Source organism: Nematolebias whitei, chromosome 12 (genome assembly GCF_014905685.2).
Source record: "Nematolebias whitei isolate Nwh7 chromosome 12, NemWhi1, whole genome shotgun sequence".
NCBI classification, from domain to species: Eukaryota; Metazoa; Chordata; class Actinopteri; order Cyprinodontiformes; family Rivulidae; genus Nematolebias; species Nematolebias whitei.
In genome coordinates, this window is record NC_056509.1 from 40,983,052 (window position 1) to 41,001,278 (window position 18,227).

Below are 18,227 nucleotides of genomic sequence, written 5' to 3' on the forward strand. Positions count from 1 at the left end.
AACCTCCTTCCTGAGGGGAGTGGGGCAAAAAGTGTGTGTGCTGGGTGAGTGGGGTCCTTCATGATGCAGGTGGCCCTCTTCCTGCATCTGGAGGTGTAAATGTCTGTGATGGTGGGGAGGCTGACTCAAACAGACTTCTGTGCAGCCTTCACCACTCTCTGCAAAGCTTTTCTTTCTGCAGCTGTGCAGCCTCCATGCCACACATATAGGACATTTTATTATTATTACTATTATTATTAGTTTACGTGACAGGGGAAATGCACACAAACATAGAACAGAACAAGTCTGTGACTGATGCGTTGCACAAAGAGTATATAGCTACAGCTAATTCTCAACTCTAGTCCCTGGTTGGGCATTTCTACGCATTAAAGTGCATACAATTTATCAATCAAAACACAGTAAGAATACATACGTATCCCTCCCTACATATTCATGTAATCAACCTTACAACGTCCACATTCATATAATAAAAACTATACATTAAAGACATCAAAGTTCATGCTCAGTCATCCAGGTACCAAATCCAATAATGCTCAGTCAGGTCATCTGGACAGTTTCTTTTTTTTTTTGTAGAGACTTTACGCCCTCTATCCGGAGGGTTAGTTCATCAGTCTGCCTGTAAGGAGTGGATGGGGGACAGGACGGCCCCCAGAAACCATCTTATCTCCAGCAAACTGGTTGGTCCACTAAAGGAGTCTACTTCTTGGTGGGGAAAACAGTTTACTTGAGACTCCTCAGACTGATGAAGCCCTCCGGATAGAGGGCGAAACGTCTCTACAAATAAAAAAAGAAAGAGAAAGAAACTGTCCAGATGACCTGACTGAGCATTATTGGATATACATTAAAATACAATTTAAAATTCTAGGTACAATAAAACTATAAAACATTTTCCTCTGTACAAATTCTAAAATAACTCCAAATTTATATAAATATCCTTGCACATCCTCAATACCTCTCCATCCTCACACATGCAGCTACCATACTAAAAATTGTAAATATAATACTCACTAATACGTACACTCCCACACAGACTTTAACATCAATTGTTTGATTTTACTGACAGTTTGAGGAAATAGTGATGGAAATGCTTCTATAAATAGATTTTTGGAGCAAACCCAATTCAAGATGGCTAAAAAACACAACCCTTTTGGCCTAGTGGAGATCTTCATTTTACATTCTTTCATGAGCATAAATCAGTTAGCTTGACTTTAAAAACTATTCAACTTTGAGTTAATTTCCTAAGAGTGATTATTCTTATAGACAAAAATAATATTCATTAATAAAATCTTGATCTTACAGAATAAATATCTTTAGACCATAGTAAAGCCCGAGAGTTTCAATTCTGCGGCAGTTGATTATTTTCATTAAGTTAAGTTTATGTGCTTATTCCTGTATAAAACTATGTTTATGGTCAAAAAGTTGGAAAAAAGAAACTGTCTTGCTAATAACTGCGCAGATGTTTCAGCAGCTCCAAAAGCTGTGAAATGCTGACTTTTCTGTACACATCCTTTACCTTGATTTATAAACAGACTCAGTCAGTACAGATGATGGCTTCAGATGCATAAAATACTCATCATTTTGTCAAAAAAGGAACAGACAGACAGAAACAGAGTATTAGGAGATTGAAACAGGGAATAAAGGAGATGATGGATGAAGATGGAGGGAACAGAAAACTTTCTTCCTGACAGAAACTCGGCATGTGTTGAAAACTTCACCTCAACTCACCTCATGGTAATTTTTCTTCTACCTGCTGTAATGTTTCCTTTAGACTCTTAACTTCTGCTAACCTTTCCTCATCATTTTATGTTTAATAGTCAGAAAAAAATCGATGAAAAGGGATGGTAAAGAACTAACTACAACTACAAACCTGCAACAAAGTAAAGGCAATGTAGTTGGAAGCAAAGCGTTAAACGTCGGCTTCACTTTAAAAGTTAAAAGAAAAACTACAATAAAGTTACATAATTTAAAAAAGTAAAATAGTTTTAGAAACTATGCTGTTTATTGTCAAAATATGTCATGAATTTCTGCACCAATTTTAGTAATACTCAGAAAGTAATCATTGGATGTACATCAACGGACGATTAACTTTTGGAGTCCAAAACCAGCCAATTCAAGATGGCTGCCACAGCTAATCAACTCTAGCAAACACATACATGACTAACTCAGTCAGTTTTTATAGATTTTGAGATAACTGTGGTGTGGTAGTAGCTCAGAGTCCTCCTCAACCCATTGTTTGAGTGCTAGCACATGTAGCAATATTGCACAGTATTTCATTAATTGTGAATAATGTAGTTTTCAAGTTTGGACCCAAACAGCTTTACCTAAATCTCTTCTCAGCACAAGAAAACTTTAGTTAAAATCTCCTACGCATTACTTCATTCAATGCTATGCATTTATATTTACTTATGTTTCAGTTTTGATTTACTACAAAATGGAAGTAAATTCAGTCAAAAATTTACTGAGAACCTCTGTTTCCTTCACCATCATGTCCATTCAGGTCATCACCACTCTTTTCTCCCTGGAATACTCTCCATCACTTCATCCAGATCCTTCCAAAATGTATCTTTCTCCTCTACGTCACATCCAACCTGTGGAGCATAACCACTTTTAACATTAGACCTTCTACGTCTACCTTCAGACACATCACCCTATCTGACACTCTTTTCACCTCTTTTATATTCTTTGCTCACTCCCCCTTCAGGACCACCCCTACTCCATTTCTTTTTCTATCCACACCATGGCAAAGCCGTTTAAATCCTGTCCCAATGCTGCGAGCCTTGTTGCCATTTGACTTGGTCTCTTGGACACATAAAACATCTACCTTCCTTCTCTGCATCATGTCAGCCACGTCTCTACCTTTGCCTGTCATTGTCTCCACATTTAGAGTTGCCACTCTCAGTCCTGCATTCTTGGCGTTCCTCTTCTCCCTCCATCTTCTGACACGTTCAAGTTATGATAAAGTTATATTACATCAGGGCTCTGCTGGAATCCTGAAGTAGGAGTGAGGTCGATGGTGACTCATTTTCACTCCTCTCACTCTGTCAAACCCACTCCTTGGTACAGGCAGCAAATTAAATATTATAACTACCGAAAACTCCATACTTACTCCACAGTATCTATCGGGTTATCTTGCTTGTTTTCAGAATTAACTTTTTTTTTCTTTCTCTACCATTTAAGGTATCATTTTTTGGTTTACATCATCTGAGTATATAAGTTTATTTCAGTGTTTTTCCCTTTAGGAAGTTATTCCTTTTATGGTTTGTTTTGCCTTATCCTACCTCAATAATTGAGCCTAACTGTACGTTTTGTGACTTGTAAGAAATGACACTTGTGGCTCGCATGACGATTTTCACTTTCATGAAGATTGACTCAGTTTCTTGACTATGCCTCAAACAGTGAGGGTTATGTTTCCTTCTGGCCACTAATCGAGTTAATAACAGGCTTATTGAGCTCACATGGGGACCTGACTAATGTGTGTTGCAGCTGAGTGTTTATTGTTCAGTCGTTTCCACTACCCATGATTCTCTTCTCCTTGCACATTATTTTTCTCTCATGCTGTGCTGGTTTTTTTTTTCCAGTTCTTTTTTTCTTCTCCCCCCCTGGGGTAGAGTTAGGTGCTTGGGTTGCCATGACAAAAGCTTTGATTTCTGTCCAGGTTTTAGTGGATGGCATCAAGAAAAATGAGTATTCTGAGAAATGTCAATAGTTTCAAAGAAAGTAAATTGCAATTTCCAGAAGCCCTAAAAGGCTAAAAACTCATCTGAAAAAAGCTTTTGCCGTTTCATCTCATCTCATGTCCTGCTCAGAGGATGCGTTTACAGCAGATATATGGAAAAAAAAATATTTATTTTATTTTTTTATTGGCTTAATTTAGAGTTACTCTTACACACTTGAGTGGAAGTTATTTGAATTCATTGCAAACACAAATTTGTTTACATATACTCACATGTGTCTGCTAACTGGTTTATTTATGTCCAGATATTGTTGGGATTTACTTTTAATAAATAAATAAATAAAACAACACATTTTCTATTGAGCATTGCTGGCTGGCAATGTATATTTACCTAATTATAGTGTCAGTGAGATAATTTCAGAAGCAGTTGGAAAGTCATAAATATTAAAACTATTAAAACTCGTCTCAGAAACAGTCCAAATGAAAATGTTTTATGGGTCTCAAACGTGTTGAAAATTGATTGTTTGCTAACAAGTTACCAACATTTTGACAAAAACTTTTATTGTATCCACGCCTTATTCGCCTTGAAGTTAGTGGGGACAAAAAACAAACATTTCAATGCAGTTTTTAATAATTATTTCAAGTTTCACTTAACTTTTATTTAACCAGGCAAATCCCATTGAGATCACAGACCTTTTTCAAAGAAGACCTGGGCCTCAAGCACAGTTTTGCTTAGGAACTGAGTGTTTGAAAAAGTTGAAAATTTATTTCTATGTTAGTTTAAAAAAATAACATTTACAAATGCAAATAGAGGAAATAAAGTCTATATAGTAGTCCCTCCCTACTTTGCGGTTCGACTTTCGCGAACTTGCTCTTTTGTGGTTTTTCAAAGTAAGCTTGGGCATGACACACAACTGGCTGAGTGATAGATGAGCTGCATGATCGGCATGGATTTTTTAAAATTTAACATAAAATATTTTAAATTATTTAGCTCCTTCTGCACCCGTGTGCTGCAGCCCACAGGTGCAGGGAGAAGCTCTCTCCTTCAGCATGTCATGATCTCTGCTCTGCAGCGGAGAAGTGGGCGTGGTCAAAGCGCTGGCAGGTAGGTGGCAGAAAGCAGAGATCATGACACGCTGTGCTCTTTTAGAGTTTTCAGAGTTTAGAAACATTGTTTAGAATCTTGCAAGAGTGTGGGAAGGGTTTAAAATGCCTTAATATATAAATACAAAAATAAACTACTACTTGTACTACAATTCCTACTTCGCGGTTTTTCACTTATTGTAGCCGGCTAAGAACGGAACCCACGCAATAAACGAGGGACTACTGTATAATTTCTTCCTGAAATTCATAGATTCTAGTCCTTGTAACTGTAGAATCATAATTGTGTTCAAATTATGGATGAATGATGGATGGACTTTAATAATCCTAGTTTAGGTAAGTATTTGGTTGCAGCAACAAAAAATATAAAATGGCATATTGAAAGGATTATAATCAAGACAGAGTAACAAACTGATCAACAAATGTACAAGAACATGAATGAAACTTTGCAAATAATAACTTAAAACTGGACAAAATATAATTTAACAATGCAAAAAATACTTAAATCGTTCACATTTCAAACGTGCAATAACAAAGGCAGCGTGAATAACATCACGACTTGTGCGACGTAACGGCCTGTGGCTGGAAATCTCTCTTTTTCTGGTTGACGAGTTATGATTTATTACGAGTTCACAACTTATTATTCTGCTGTTTGGTTGCAGTGAATGATGAGGTTTAAACGTCTTGTCGTACTTTAGATGAGCAAATGAAGGAGGAGGTCAGGCAGCATAAGTGTTAGATACATGTGGGCTGCAGAGTGTGGGTTTAAACTGTTTTACTGTCCTCCGGAGTCCAAATCTGCAAACTGAAATGGACGGAGAATAAGTGTTATAGAATAAAACATTCACTGAAGCACCCCTGCAGGCTTGCTTGAGTATGTGTGTGTGTGTGTGTGTGTTTTCATTCAGCCGCGAAATGGGTGATTTCCTCCTTCGGCTTAAAAAACTGAGGGTAATGATGTAGAATAGCAGAAGTTTATAGAGGCATTATGCCTACCTTTTACTTCTTTACTTACTCTCTCAAGGACTATTCCTTCTTCTCCCCCTCCTCTTCCTCCAGCGTGTCCCCTCCTCTCTCTGTTTTATGGTGGCATTATTATCTCACTCCCTCACCCATTACTGTTCAGGTTGGAGCAGAATAATAAATTTCAGGATCGTGCCGATGCAGCTTTTCTCCAGCTCAAGCTCATTCTGTGGTGTCAACAGAAACGCTGCAAAGAAACACCACTAGACAACAAAGACCCGTATATGTATGCCCTGGTAATGGTTCGAGGGCGTTGTTTGTGGTTTGAGGTTATCAAAATATTAGTTGCATGGGTTTAAAGTCCGTGTGGAAAAATTAGAAATGTGACAGGTTGAAGTAAACATGCTCTCTTCCCTTTTATTTGCATTTTTTTTTAAATAATAAAGTTCAGTTAAATCACAGTCAAATCCCCAGTTGTCCTTGCTCATCTATAAGCACCTCTCGCTTTTTTGTTGATTTTGCTTTGTTAATCTTCATCCTCTCTCTGTGGCTAAATGTAAATGCCAACACTCTTTTCTTTAAATCTACTTGCAATCAAGTGAGTGTGATTAGTTTCTGTAAATTACAATATATGTCATTTCTGTTTATCCACCGATGGAAGCATATCCTAAAAGGCTGTAGTATCTGAACCTAAACCGATATTTTTATGGCGTTACACACGCGATGCCACGACACACAAAGGCTGACTACTGTAATTTCTGGACTATAAGCCGCTACTTTTTTTTAACATGATTTGAACACAGCGGCTTATACAATGCTATGGCTAATTTATGGATTTTTTAATGATTATTATTTTGACGGGCTAAGGCAAGCAGGAGGAAGATGAAGATAGCAATCAATGACTTTCTGGTAGGCGACTGTGTTTTTTTAACAAGCCATCTTACCGGCACTGTTCAGAAAAAAATATATATACTGTACGTAATTGTTACTGGTATGTATTTAATTATAAGTTTAAAATATATTTCTGAATCTCATGTTACAATGTGGACACCCACAGCTTATAGTCTAGTGTGGCCTATCTATATATGTTAAAAAAAATCTTTTAAAATTCAGGTGCACTCAGTACTTGGGAAATTACGGTAATTTTGTCATTTCTTGGAATTGTAAGATTTTATAATTGGCAAAAAAGCCTAACTGATGGTGTGTCTTTCTCTCTTTAGTTGGCAGCCTATGGAGGAAACGTGGTCTTCACTGTGTCTTACACTACAGACCAACAAGAGCAAATGGCTGTTAGAGTCACCTCGGAGCCGGACCTTATCATAGAGGTAAGTTTTAAAAAGTTATAACAAGTTACAAATATCCTGAAGCTCTGACTGTCAACTGGTGGACCATGTTTGGCCTGGAAGCCCATCTGGTCCATAAAATATTAAATTATCCTCAATACAAGAATTGGTTATAGATGTAGACCAGGCTAACGAAGGCAATGTGTTAGTAAATCAGGGCGCTCACTCTGACACAATGGTGAGAGGATGTGCAGCTGAACACTTTAAAGCCAGCTGCTTTAAGAAAAAGAAATGCTGCACCAGTATGCGCTAGGCTACGTAAATACAATCCCATAAATGTTCCTGGGTTAACACAGTTTGCATAAATAAGTGGAGCAGTTATTAGCAGTGGCAACAGCTACTGCTGTAAAGTTAGTTTTCCATGAAGTTGTTTAGCAGTTGGAGCAGGACTCTGAGGAGTTAACTGTTGTAATAATTGCTCCATGTCTGGACCAGATGCAACCACCGTCACGTGAAGGTAAATTAAACTGTCTTGTATGAATCTTATTTTCAAGTGTCAATGTTGTCTATCTTTTTTATATTTGTGACAGATTCACTTTTAATTAGCATTAGCATTGGCTTTAACTACCAAAACTCGTCTGTTTAAAGATCCCCTTTATAGAGATTCTCTGTATAGACATCAACAGTGGGACATCTATCACAGAGCATAGAATATAAAGAAAGAGGCATTACTGTAATCTTTGTCCAGGTTCAGCTAATCGCTAGCCAAACAAGGACCTGTTGTTTTCTAATGTGAAAGAACACTAGATAAGCTCATCTTCTTCTTCTTTCGACTTGTCCCTCTTCAGGGGTCTCCACAGGGAGTCATCCTTCTCCATCTCACTCTGTCTTCTGTGTCCTCTGTCCTCACTCCAACTACCTCCATGTCCTCTCTAACTGCATCCATATGTCTCCTCTTTGTCTTTTTCCTGGCAGCTGCATTTCTAACATCCTTCTACCAGTATATCCACTGTCCCTCCTCTGGACATGTCCAAACCATCTCAGTCTGGCCTCCCTAACTTCATTTCCCAGTTCAACCTGTGCTGTACCTCTGATGATCTCATTCCTAATCGTATCCATCCTTGTCACTCCTAAGGAGAACCTCAACATCTTCATTTCCACTGCTTCCAGTTCCTCTCCTGTCTTTTTGTCCATGTCTGTCTCCAGACCATACAACATAGGTGGTCTCACAACTAGATAGGTTTATGTTAAACCTCTAAATTTTGCATGGCACCTTTTTTTTTTAGTTTGTCTCTGTTTTCTCAACTGAAAAATGGTCCTGTTACCACGTGGAAGGATGTGTACCAAGGTTGGATTGTGTATATGCTGATGACGAGAATGTATCGGTCTGCTAAGAGTTGAGTAAACCTTTGTAATGGTTTGTCGCACTAGTCAAGAAAACTGAGACATTCACAGCCCCATCAGCATCAAAAACACGATCTGTCTAGGCTCAGAGCACATACAGGTTATTTTGGTAGTAACTCGAGTTCAGTTGAAAAAACGGCAACAAACTAAACAAACTGTTATACACAAGATTAGAGTTTTAACATTACTTAATGTAGTGCTCTTCCACACAATTATGTTACTTTTGAAAAACAGTTGTTATTTAAGCCTAAAAAATGAGAACACCAAATCCTTGCTTGGCTATCCTGGACAAAAACTTTTTACGTCTCTTTTCTTTTGCTTGACGGATGTCATGCCTGATGACTACTGATAAATATTTGACATATAATAACTTCAAAAATGACCAAACTACCTTTTTTTAACTGTCTCCTTGGAAAAATTTTACCTTTTGAATAAACTTTGTTGATGACGCCAGTCTTATAGCTTTTATATTAATAAAATGAGCAAGTACCGTATTTTTTGCTGTATAAGTTGCAACTTTTTGCATAAATTTGCAAATCCTGCGACTTATACACCGAAATGACTAATATACGCCCCCCCCCCCCCCCCATATTTATAACCCAATATTTGGCTGAGATCTGACAATTTCATTCATTCTGACATGGAAAATCTTGAACACTACCATTTTCAGCCACTAGAGGGCCCTCGGGCAATATGGCAAGCCAAGTGTCTCATTAATAGGTAAAAGTGGTTATTAATAAGACACTTGGCTTGCCATACAAAGCCACCTTCGTCTCGCTCCGGAACTCCTGGAGCAAACATCAAATCAGTTACATTTTGCCGGGCTGCCCAGGCGAAATGCAGCTGATTTGACCATTAAAGCTCATTTATTAAGGAAAAGTTCAACTGAGACACACTTTTACTATAATGTCGAGCAAACAAATAATTGTTTTTAGGTGGTAATCTTGTTAAATTTCGAAGAAATGAACAGTGAGTCCTCCCTCTCCGCGCTGCCACAGCTGCAAATCGATTTTTGAAATGCAGTTGATTTGACCGTTAAAGTGCATTTATTAAGGAAAAGTTCAACTGAGACACACCTTTGCTATAATTTTGAGCAAACAAATGGCGCCATTTGGCAGCCAATCGATTTTTGGCTCAACACCAGCCTGCATTTCTGGGTGGTCAGCGGTGACGCATAATAAATGCGACATGTCAGCGGTGATGCATAATAGATTCGACCTATACCGTGAGGCGACAAATTTATGTTTTTTTCCACTTTATTGGACATTTTTGGATTTATGCGTCGTGTACGGTGGTGTGATGTGTACGGTGAAAAATATGGTATTGTTGATATTTATAGGGGTCATCTTGCTTAGTACTCATTTAAATGATGTATATTGTAATGTTCTTGTCTTTAGTTCATCTATAAACCAAGTTTTGGAGAAGCAGACAGATGCATAAACCAACGTAATTCTAAGGATGAAGTTATCCATGAATTGATTAAAGTTTATTAAAGTTGTATGGTTTCATTAAATTTCATGAGACAATTTCAAAACCTTTTTAGGAGCAGTGAACAGTTGTGTTGTAGCGGCAAGAAACTATTTTCCTCCACAGAAACTTTGATGTCGAAGCAAGTGTCACCAATGAATATCTGGAGTTTATGTTGAAAACATTCTTTGCTTGACTTAAAAATAAAATGTGCATTATAGATCTGTGTCTTCAACATTTTTTTTTCTTTTTTACCACAAGCCATTATTTTTTTTCCTGTTGTGAAGACACTAAATCAAACTAAAAAAAAAAACAGGCTAAAAAAAACTTGACATGCACATAGACACAAAAACAGCCCTAGCTTGCAGAGAAGTGCTGAACTTGGCAATAAAAAATGCAGATGAAGACGCTTCCACCTCCTCTCTCTGTACATCTTTATAATGAGCAGGTTGAGATATGATGCATGGCAGCAATAAGCAAAGCAGCAACACTATTAGTTAACTGTTAATGTCTCCCACATCACTAAACAATGCTGTGTGCACGAGTGTGTGGTATGCACAAAACAAAAAAACAGGCACAGAGACAGGCAAGGTGAAAAGTAAGCACAGGCTCTTTTAGGTCTATGGTTTTATATATCAGGACATAATGATGAAAAAATAGTCTGGTCCTTATTAAATATAGCATGGTATTCATGTAGAGGTATACATCTTTATTTTAAAGTCATTCTGATCTAATTTTTTTAAATGTCAAAAATAATAAAGCCTAGTAGGATTGCAGATGTGTTGTAAAGGTCACTGCCCCCATCGCAGATCGAAGAGGGGGAATTGGAATTGTCCTGCGTCTGTACTTTTGTCCGTCTTTTCTTCCTTCCGTGGATGTGAGCACGAGAACTTGAAAAATCAGTGAGCTACTTATTTCCATTTGGGTGTGTGGCTACATCTAGGCATAAGAAAGTTTCCTATTGATAATTGGGTTTCCACATCAAAATCCAAGATGGCCACCTCCATATATATGTATGTAAACCAACCATTCCTATTATTTACGGAAACCACGCTTTAGTTTTTATATTGCATAAAAGTATAGTTTCCTCAAATGACTTGGGTGGCTGAAGATTAATCTATGGTGGCCAAGGCCCCCACTGGCCACCCCCTGGCACTGCCACTGCCCCTGTTGGTGGATAAAATACAGTGTAACTCAGTGTACCCACTTGAATATCTTGCACCAAATATATTAAGGTTTACTCATTCCTTGTTCATTTCCAGTTCAGAAAAACACTCATTTTGAAAACTACAAACATTCATTATTCAAATCCCTCAGTGACGGGGGACGTCGGTGAACCACTTGTTTTTTTGGTAAACAAATTCTTTGACTGGAAGTTTTGTCCGTTTCTATGTAATGTGGGAAGCTTTAGCACGCTGACGAGAGAAGATTAGTCCTGGTAACTTCTGACAAAACAGCCATACTTGTTTGTTTTTGTTGCTGTTGTTGTTTATTTCTTAACGTATGCATTGCAATAAGCTATATTTATTTATCTGCAATTTATCTTTTCTGTTTTTAAATGGAAACCTAAGGTTTCCCACTCTAATTTTAATATCCATCCATCCATCCATCCATCCATCCATCCATCCATCTATCCATCTACCTATCCGTCTGTCCGTCCGTCTATTCATTCATTCATTCATTCATTCATCATATTTACCCACTTCTTTTTTGGGTCGCTGGTGCCCATATCCAGCAGTCATTGTGTGAGAGGCGGGGGACACCCTGGACAGGTCTCCAGTCCATCACAGGGACACATAGAGACAAACGAGACAAACTCTCTCACTCACACCTAGGGACATTTTTGAGTTACCAATCAGCCTAACATGCATGTTTTTGGTCTGTGGGAAGAAACTGGAGCGCCCGGAGAAAACCCACACATGCACAGAGAGAACATGCAAACTCCACCCAGAAATGTCCCCGCCGGGATTTGATCCAGCGACCTTTTCGCTGAGAGGCAACAGCTCTACCAACTCCACCACCGTGTCACCAAATTTTTGTTGATCTTTTAAAATTTGTGATATTGTAGTTCAACTGAGATTATGTTTGTCTAAATAAAAATAGTGCAAGTAAAATGTTCTATAGTTTTATTATTTAGATTTATTTGTTTATTTTATAGAAATTTGAAATGGAAAGAACAATGCTCTGTAAATGTATCTGTGACGTGCAAGAATTGTGGAAGTAACTTCTATTTTTTTTATTGACTGACAAATTAAAACACATAAATATGGTGCCCTTATTGGACCGAGTTTCAGATGCACATCTGAACTCAATGTAGGAATTTTAATTAAACGCACACAGTTATAATGAAATCAGGAAAACGAACATGGAAAGAAGGGGTAGTAAAAAATGTGAATAAATATTGGAAACATGAAAAACCTGTAGCAGAATGAAATGATTAAAACAAGATAATCATAGGTGAAAGAAGAACAAAGAAAAGTGAAAGATAAATAGTTACAGGCCAGTGCGCTTGTTATTTAAAGACATGTCAGAGTCGACAGACTGAGAGGAGGAGAGGAGGACAAGCATCGGTCTTGTTGTCAACAAAAGCCTCCAAATGAGGACAATAATGAACCACCTACACACTGTCAACCAACTTTCTCCTCTTCACTGTCTGTTTCGCCCTTTGTCTTACATTGTATCCCTTTTTGTGCCACGGTTTACGCTCTGCATATCTTTTCCAAGATGGTGGACATTTAATATTTGCACTGTCTCATGATGTGCAGGCTTTGGTTGTAAGTTTGGAAAAGTTGTCTCTTTATTTATTTTTTCTCCGTCACTGTTGCTTTCACGTTCTTGTTTCTCAACCCTGTCTTTATTCACACATTTATGTACTGTATGGAATTCAGTGTCAAGTGTTAGAAATACCCCACCCCCCCAAAAAAATATATATATTACCGTATTTTTCAGACTATAAGGGGCACTGGATTATAAGGCGCATTAAGCAAAACAAAACAGTCACATTAGTCGAACTTTATTCAACTCGTTCACAATAACTCTCAATAAGGGTTAAACGACTACATATTTTTAAAAGTCGACTTTAACATGATAAAAGTGGAGTCGACTTTGACTAGTCGATGACGTCATAGGAACTCAAGGCGCTATATCATATGTGCAAAACATAAATATTAGGAAAAAAAAGCTCATTTATTATTTACAAAAAAAGAACAACAAAATATTGGGCGTATATTTATGCTCCTACCATTGATCATACTGCAAATAAGTCAAAGGAAAAGCAAAACTATTATCAAGCTGCAAAAATGCTGCTGTTTTTAGTTTTATTTTATTTAATCCACCACGTGGATTGGGTGGAATAGGGTTGGGAACAGCGGGGAAGAGGGGAAGGGGTGCGACTAGTCGACGTGAAATATAAAAACTTGCGAGATGATCTAGAATCGACTAGTTGACTAGTCAGTTAGTCCATTCAACCCCTAACTCTCAACATTGTTCAGTTGTACCACATGAAATCGGTTTGAGATCAGTAAGCACAACCAAAATTAATACATAAGGCGCACGGGATTATAAGGCTCACTGTCAATTTCTGAGAAAATTTAAGGATTTTAAGTGCACCTTATAGTCCGAAAAATACGGTACATTTTTTTGACTGCAATTTGTTATGTTGACCTGAATACCCAGAGACAAGGACTGAGGGTTGAAAAAACTTCACGAGGATGCTATTGTTGTTAGATTCCAGATCTTACTGTAGGTTGGATAGTAGGGCATGTGGTTGGAAGGCAGCTGAGGAGACACAAGAGATTTCCAGGGGTTCTTCAGAGAAGTCCAGGCACAGGTAGTTCACGAGGAGACATACTGTGAATAGTGAAATGGACACAGGTAAGTCTTTCTCAAGGATCATAGAATACAAAAGGGCTAAAAGCATGACTACCAGAGGCAGGTAATGCTTCAACGGCGAGGAGAAGTCATCTACTGCCTTTTATACTCCTGGCTCTTGTTAAGATGAACTTCAGGTGTTTACATTTTGGCACCATCTAGTGTCTTCAGAGCAGCAGGAAAAACAGGAACTTCCTGGTGGTGCAGAGGTTAGAGAGGTGGGCCTGTGATCGGAAGATCGCCGGTTCATGCCCCGGTACTGACAACATCAAAAATGTGGGTGGGGTAGGTGAAGCACCCACACTTGCCCCCACCCTCATTCGCCCCACTCTGGGCCCATGAGCAAGGCCCTTAACCTCCACCATGTGCTCCCTAAACAGGTCTCTTTTGAAAATGAGTTTTCGTGGCTCAATGAGACTACCTGTATAAATAAAGGGTAACTGAAAAAAAAAATTGAAAAAATGCGTTTAACATGTGCAACATGTATGGAAATCCTGAGCAATCAGCATCATCTAGCAAAATACTTTCAATTCAATACTTTCTCTTCTGAGTATTTCAAAATATATTGTGGTGGCTAAGAAAACACAAAATATCCCTTCCAGAACCAGTATTGGTTCATTTATTCAGTGTTATGATTAGATCAGAGTCCTAATGAACCGTCAGGAGGCTGCAGAGACATAAAAGATGTAAACCTGTGACACCGAGGGAACCTGGATTTATTTTCTTCCAATTAAAACCTAATTAAAGCATTTTAATACTTTCAGAATAATGTGTTACACTAGTCAATTTATTAATGCATTGCTGCCAGTTGTGAATGTGTCTTATTAATTTATATCAACATTTTTAATATATTATTTTTTAATATTTTAAGGTATTAACCATTTTAATGCTCATGTGTGTGTATTTTTTTTTTATCATATCATGTGCTGCCAAATATACAAATACCATTTATAAATAAAGTCACCATTCTAATTTATGACAGGATTTGCATTTGCACGAAACATGAATTCAGCTTTCAAACATTTTGGTAAAAGTTATTTTATTCTTTTGTTTTTGGGAAATTATTTGACTCTTTGTGATTAAAAATAAATAAATTATGACATAAAATGTTGTATACAGGTTTCTGTGAAAGTTTAAGCGCTGCCTTCTATGTTTGAATGATTTCCTCTGACTCAGTCAATTAGATTTTTTTTATTTATTGGTTTATTGGCATGATACCCCCCTCCTCCACCACAGGTTGTCGCTCTGTGTTAGCTGCTACAAGCGATTGATTAGTTCTCAACAGGAGATGGTCAGATACACAAAATGGGCTCCATCCACTTTGTGTTTTGTACTCTAAAAATATCAATACAAACTGCAGCTTATTACCTAACGACACATCTTTCAATCCTGCTGTTTGTAGAGCAGTTCTAAAGAGAAATGATTCTTCTCTCAGGAAGGAGTTTTTGCAATTGAATAAAGAAAACAAGAAACTTTTCAATTTTTTCCATTTGTATTTTCCTACCAGGGAGGTGGGATGAAGATTGTTGACAGAAGGTTTGGCCAGCCTGTGTACCCGTCTTCACCCAGCACCAAACACATCGTTCTCCTTCCAGAGAACTTCCTGCTTTCAGAAACGGACCAACCGATGAGCAGGAGAGACTTTCTGTCTGTGCTGGTCAATGTAACGAGTGTGATGGTGCGGGCCTCGTACAGCACAGAAGCCAGCGCCGTTTACAGGTTTGAACCAATAACGTGTTAACGTGACGCATAGTGTGATTTTCAAGCTCCAATTTTAAACTTTCTTGACCGTAAACATGGTGTACAGTAATAAGCTAGGGATGCACCGATCCACTTGTTTTCATTGCCAATACGATACTCGCTGTTTTGTATCGTTCTATACCGATCCGATACTGATATGATCCAGAATTTTTTTTAGAGTTATCTTACTTTATCATGCTGACATCCCCGGTCTTGTCTGCCCAGAGACGGGACAGTTATGGCCCGGTTCTGTACAGATGAGACGGGCCCAGCTGCGCTGAGTGAGCTTCCTAGGGTCAACACCCGATGAGTATTTTTTTATTTTTACTGGCTTCCATCACGTAGATAGATTTGCACTTTACACCCATTTTTCACCATCAGAAACGAATGAGGCCAATGATGTCACACATAGTCACCCCACTGATACACTCTGATAGGCTGTGCTCCCGGAAGAAGGCGGAGCCTAGTGCCAAGAAAAAGGACGGAGGGTTGAGCCACGTCAGCTCTTCCGGTTTTGTGAGCTCCTTGCGTGTCGAGTCGGAGACATTCAGCGCTGAAACTGTAATTTTCTCTTGCCTGATGAACATGAAATTGGTCAACGGAAATTATATCTATTGATTTATTTGAGTTGGAGTGAGTTTCCTCTCCATCTGGGAATAAAAGAACCAGAGAGTTGGACCGGTTTCAGGGACGGACCCGGTCCAGATTCTCACACATTGCTGAATTAACTTTAAACATTTGTTTTTTTTTAAATGCAGACATAAATGTACTGAATTACAAATTTATTGAAAACTGCACCAGTACAGCACACTTAAACGCACCAGTAGCTTCACAAGCTTGGTCAAATATGTAAAAACAACATAACTTGAATTTGTTCAGTGTAACACTCAATGTAAAGTAAATAAAAATAAAGACACTGAAACTGACAAAAACAATCGGTTGACAACTTTTGTCAAACATGAAAAAATAAACGTCAACAAACCTTTCAAATGGTTCAGGAATTCTAAATATAATTTAAAATAAATAATAAAGGAGCTGAAATAAGAGGAAAAAAACAGTAACTTCACTAGCTTGGTTGGCAGATATTTAAAATAAACAGCAATCAACTCCTGTCCTTATGGATCAGTCACATTGTCAACGATATCCGATCAAGATTTTTTTTCCCGATATTGGTACCGATATTACTATCAGATCGGTGCATCTCTACGGTGATACCCGATCAAGAATTTTCCGGTACCGATACTAATATTGGCTTGGTGCAACTCTACCGATACCATATCGCGATTTATTATCAATACCAGTTCTGATACTAATACTAATATCGGATCGGTGCAGCACTATAATAAGCACTTAAACAGTTTAATTTAATGAAAATAACCAACTTCCACAGACTTGAAACTCACAGGTAGTTCTTTACCATGCCCTCTGGATGTTTCTTCTGTACACATTTCTTAAGATTAAGATTTTATGAATTACTGTAATCCTTTTTTTTTTTTTGTCTGAGTGTGAAATCCACTAGGCCAAAAGGGTTATGTTGAATATTTATGTGTGTGTGTGTGTGTGTGTGTAGACTCCACTCATTCTTAATGCAGGCAGCCGATCCTAACGCCAAAGGAGAGAGAGCGCCGGCTGTAGAAATGTGTACTTGTCCTCCTGGATACGCTGGATTATCCTGTGAGGTAAACTCAAAATACAAAAATCAACAGAGTAGATGGTCTGTTTCTACAAAGGTAGATTTAAAAAAAATGCATCTATATTGTCCTTTAAAATCAAACTTGATTGCGTCAACACATGTTTAATTTATTTGCTTAGTTATTATTACTGAGGCAATCTTAAATGTTTATTCATTTATTTACCAGTGCTTCTTATTTTTGGCGCCACTGTCTTTTTGTCGACTCAGCCATTGAAATCATCAGAACAAACGGTCAACACAGCAAAAGCTCGAGTACGACTCCTGTCTCGTGTGTTTCAGGTTTGCATCGCAGGTTACCGGAGGGTTTATGGACATTTGTACCACGGCTTGTGTGAACCTTGCCGTTGTCATGGACACAGTTTGCAGTGCCACGAGGTGACAGGCCACTGCCTGGTAAGATGAACAATTAGCTCAATATGTCTCATTGTTTGGGTTTCCTTTCAAAGATGATGTTTGACAACAAAACTGTCGTGTGGTGGAGGTGTGAAACAGAAGACACTAATGCACATAGACTGCCCAAGGACAGGCAGGACATGTAAATGAAATACTATCATTAAAATAATAATAAAGAAACCATAATAGTGAGACTAACATGAACAGGCAAAGGTCAGTAACCAACAGAAAATACGAAACTAACAAGAGTATATGCTGAGTACCATATTTTTCGCACCGAATTATAAAGCGCAATATCAATAAACGGGTCTTTTTCATACATAAGATGCACCGGATTATAAGGCGCATTATGCAAAAGTAAAACTTTTTGACAGATTTTTGAGCACCGTGTACAATATAAGATCGGTTTGAGGTCAGTAAGCACAACCAGGATTAATACATAAAGCACACTGGATTATAAGGCTCACTGTTGATTTTTGAGAAAATTAAAGGATTTTAAGTGTGCCTTATAGTCTGAAAAATATGGTAAAAATAACTGACACAGTGTGGGACAGATATTTAGTGAGGCTAAATAAATACCACAAGACTATAGAATGTGAAAAACAAAATCAGAACCAGACACAAGTAAAAAATAAAACTC

The 18,227-nt window shown here is 38.0% G+C and overlaps 1 long non-coding RNA gene across 1 annotated transcript; it reads left to right on the forward strand.

Moving 5' to 3' along the window:
* Nucleotides 1–15,417: 15,417 nt before the first annotated feature.
* On the forward strand, nt 15,418–17,498 carry LOC119418598. The gene is made up of 3 exons (XR_005187210.1): nt 15,418–15,480; nt 17,072–17,180; nt 17,474–17,498. It is a non-coding gene; the product is annotated as an uncharacterized LOC119418598 (long non-coding RNA).
* The last annotated feature ends 729 nt before the right edge of the window (nt 17,499–18,227 follow it).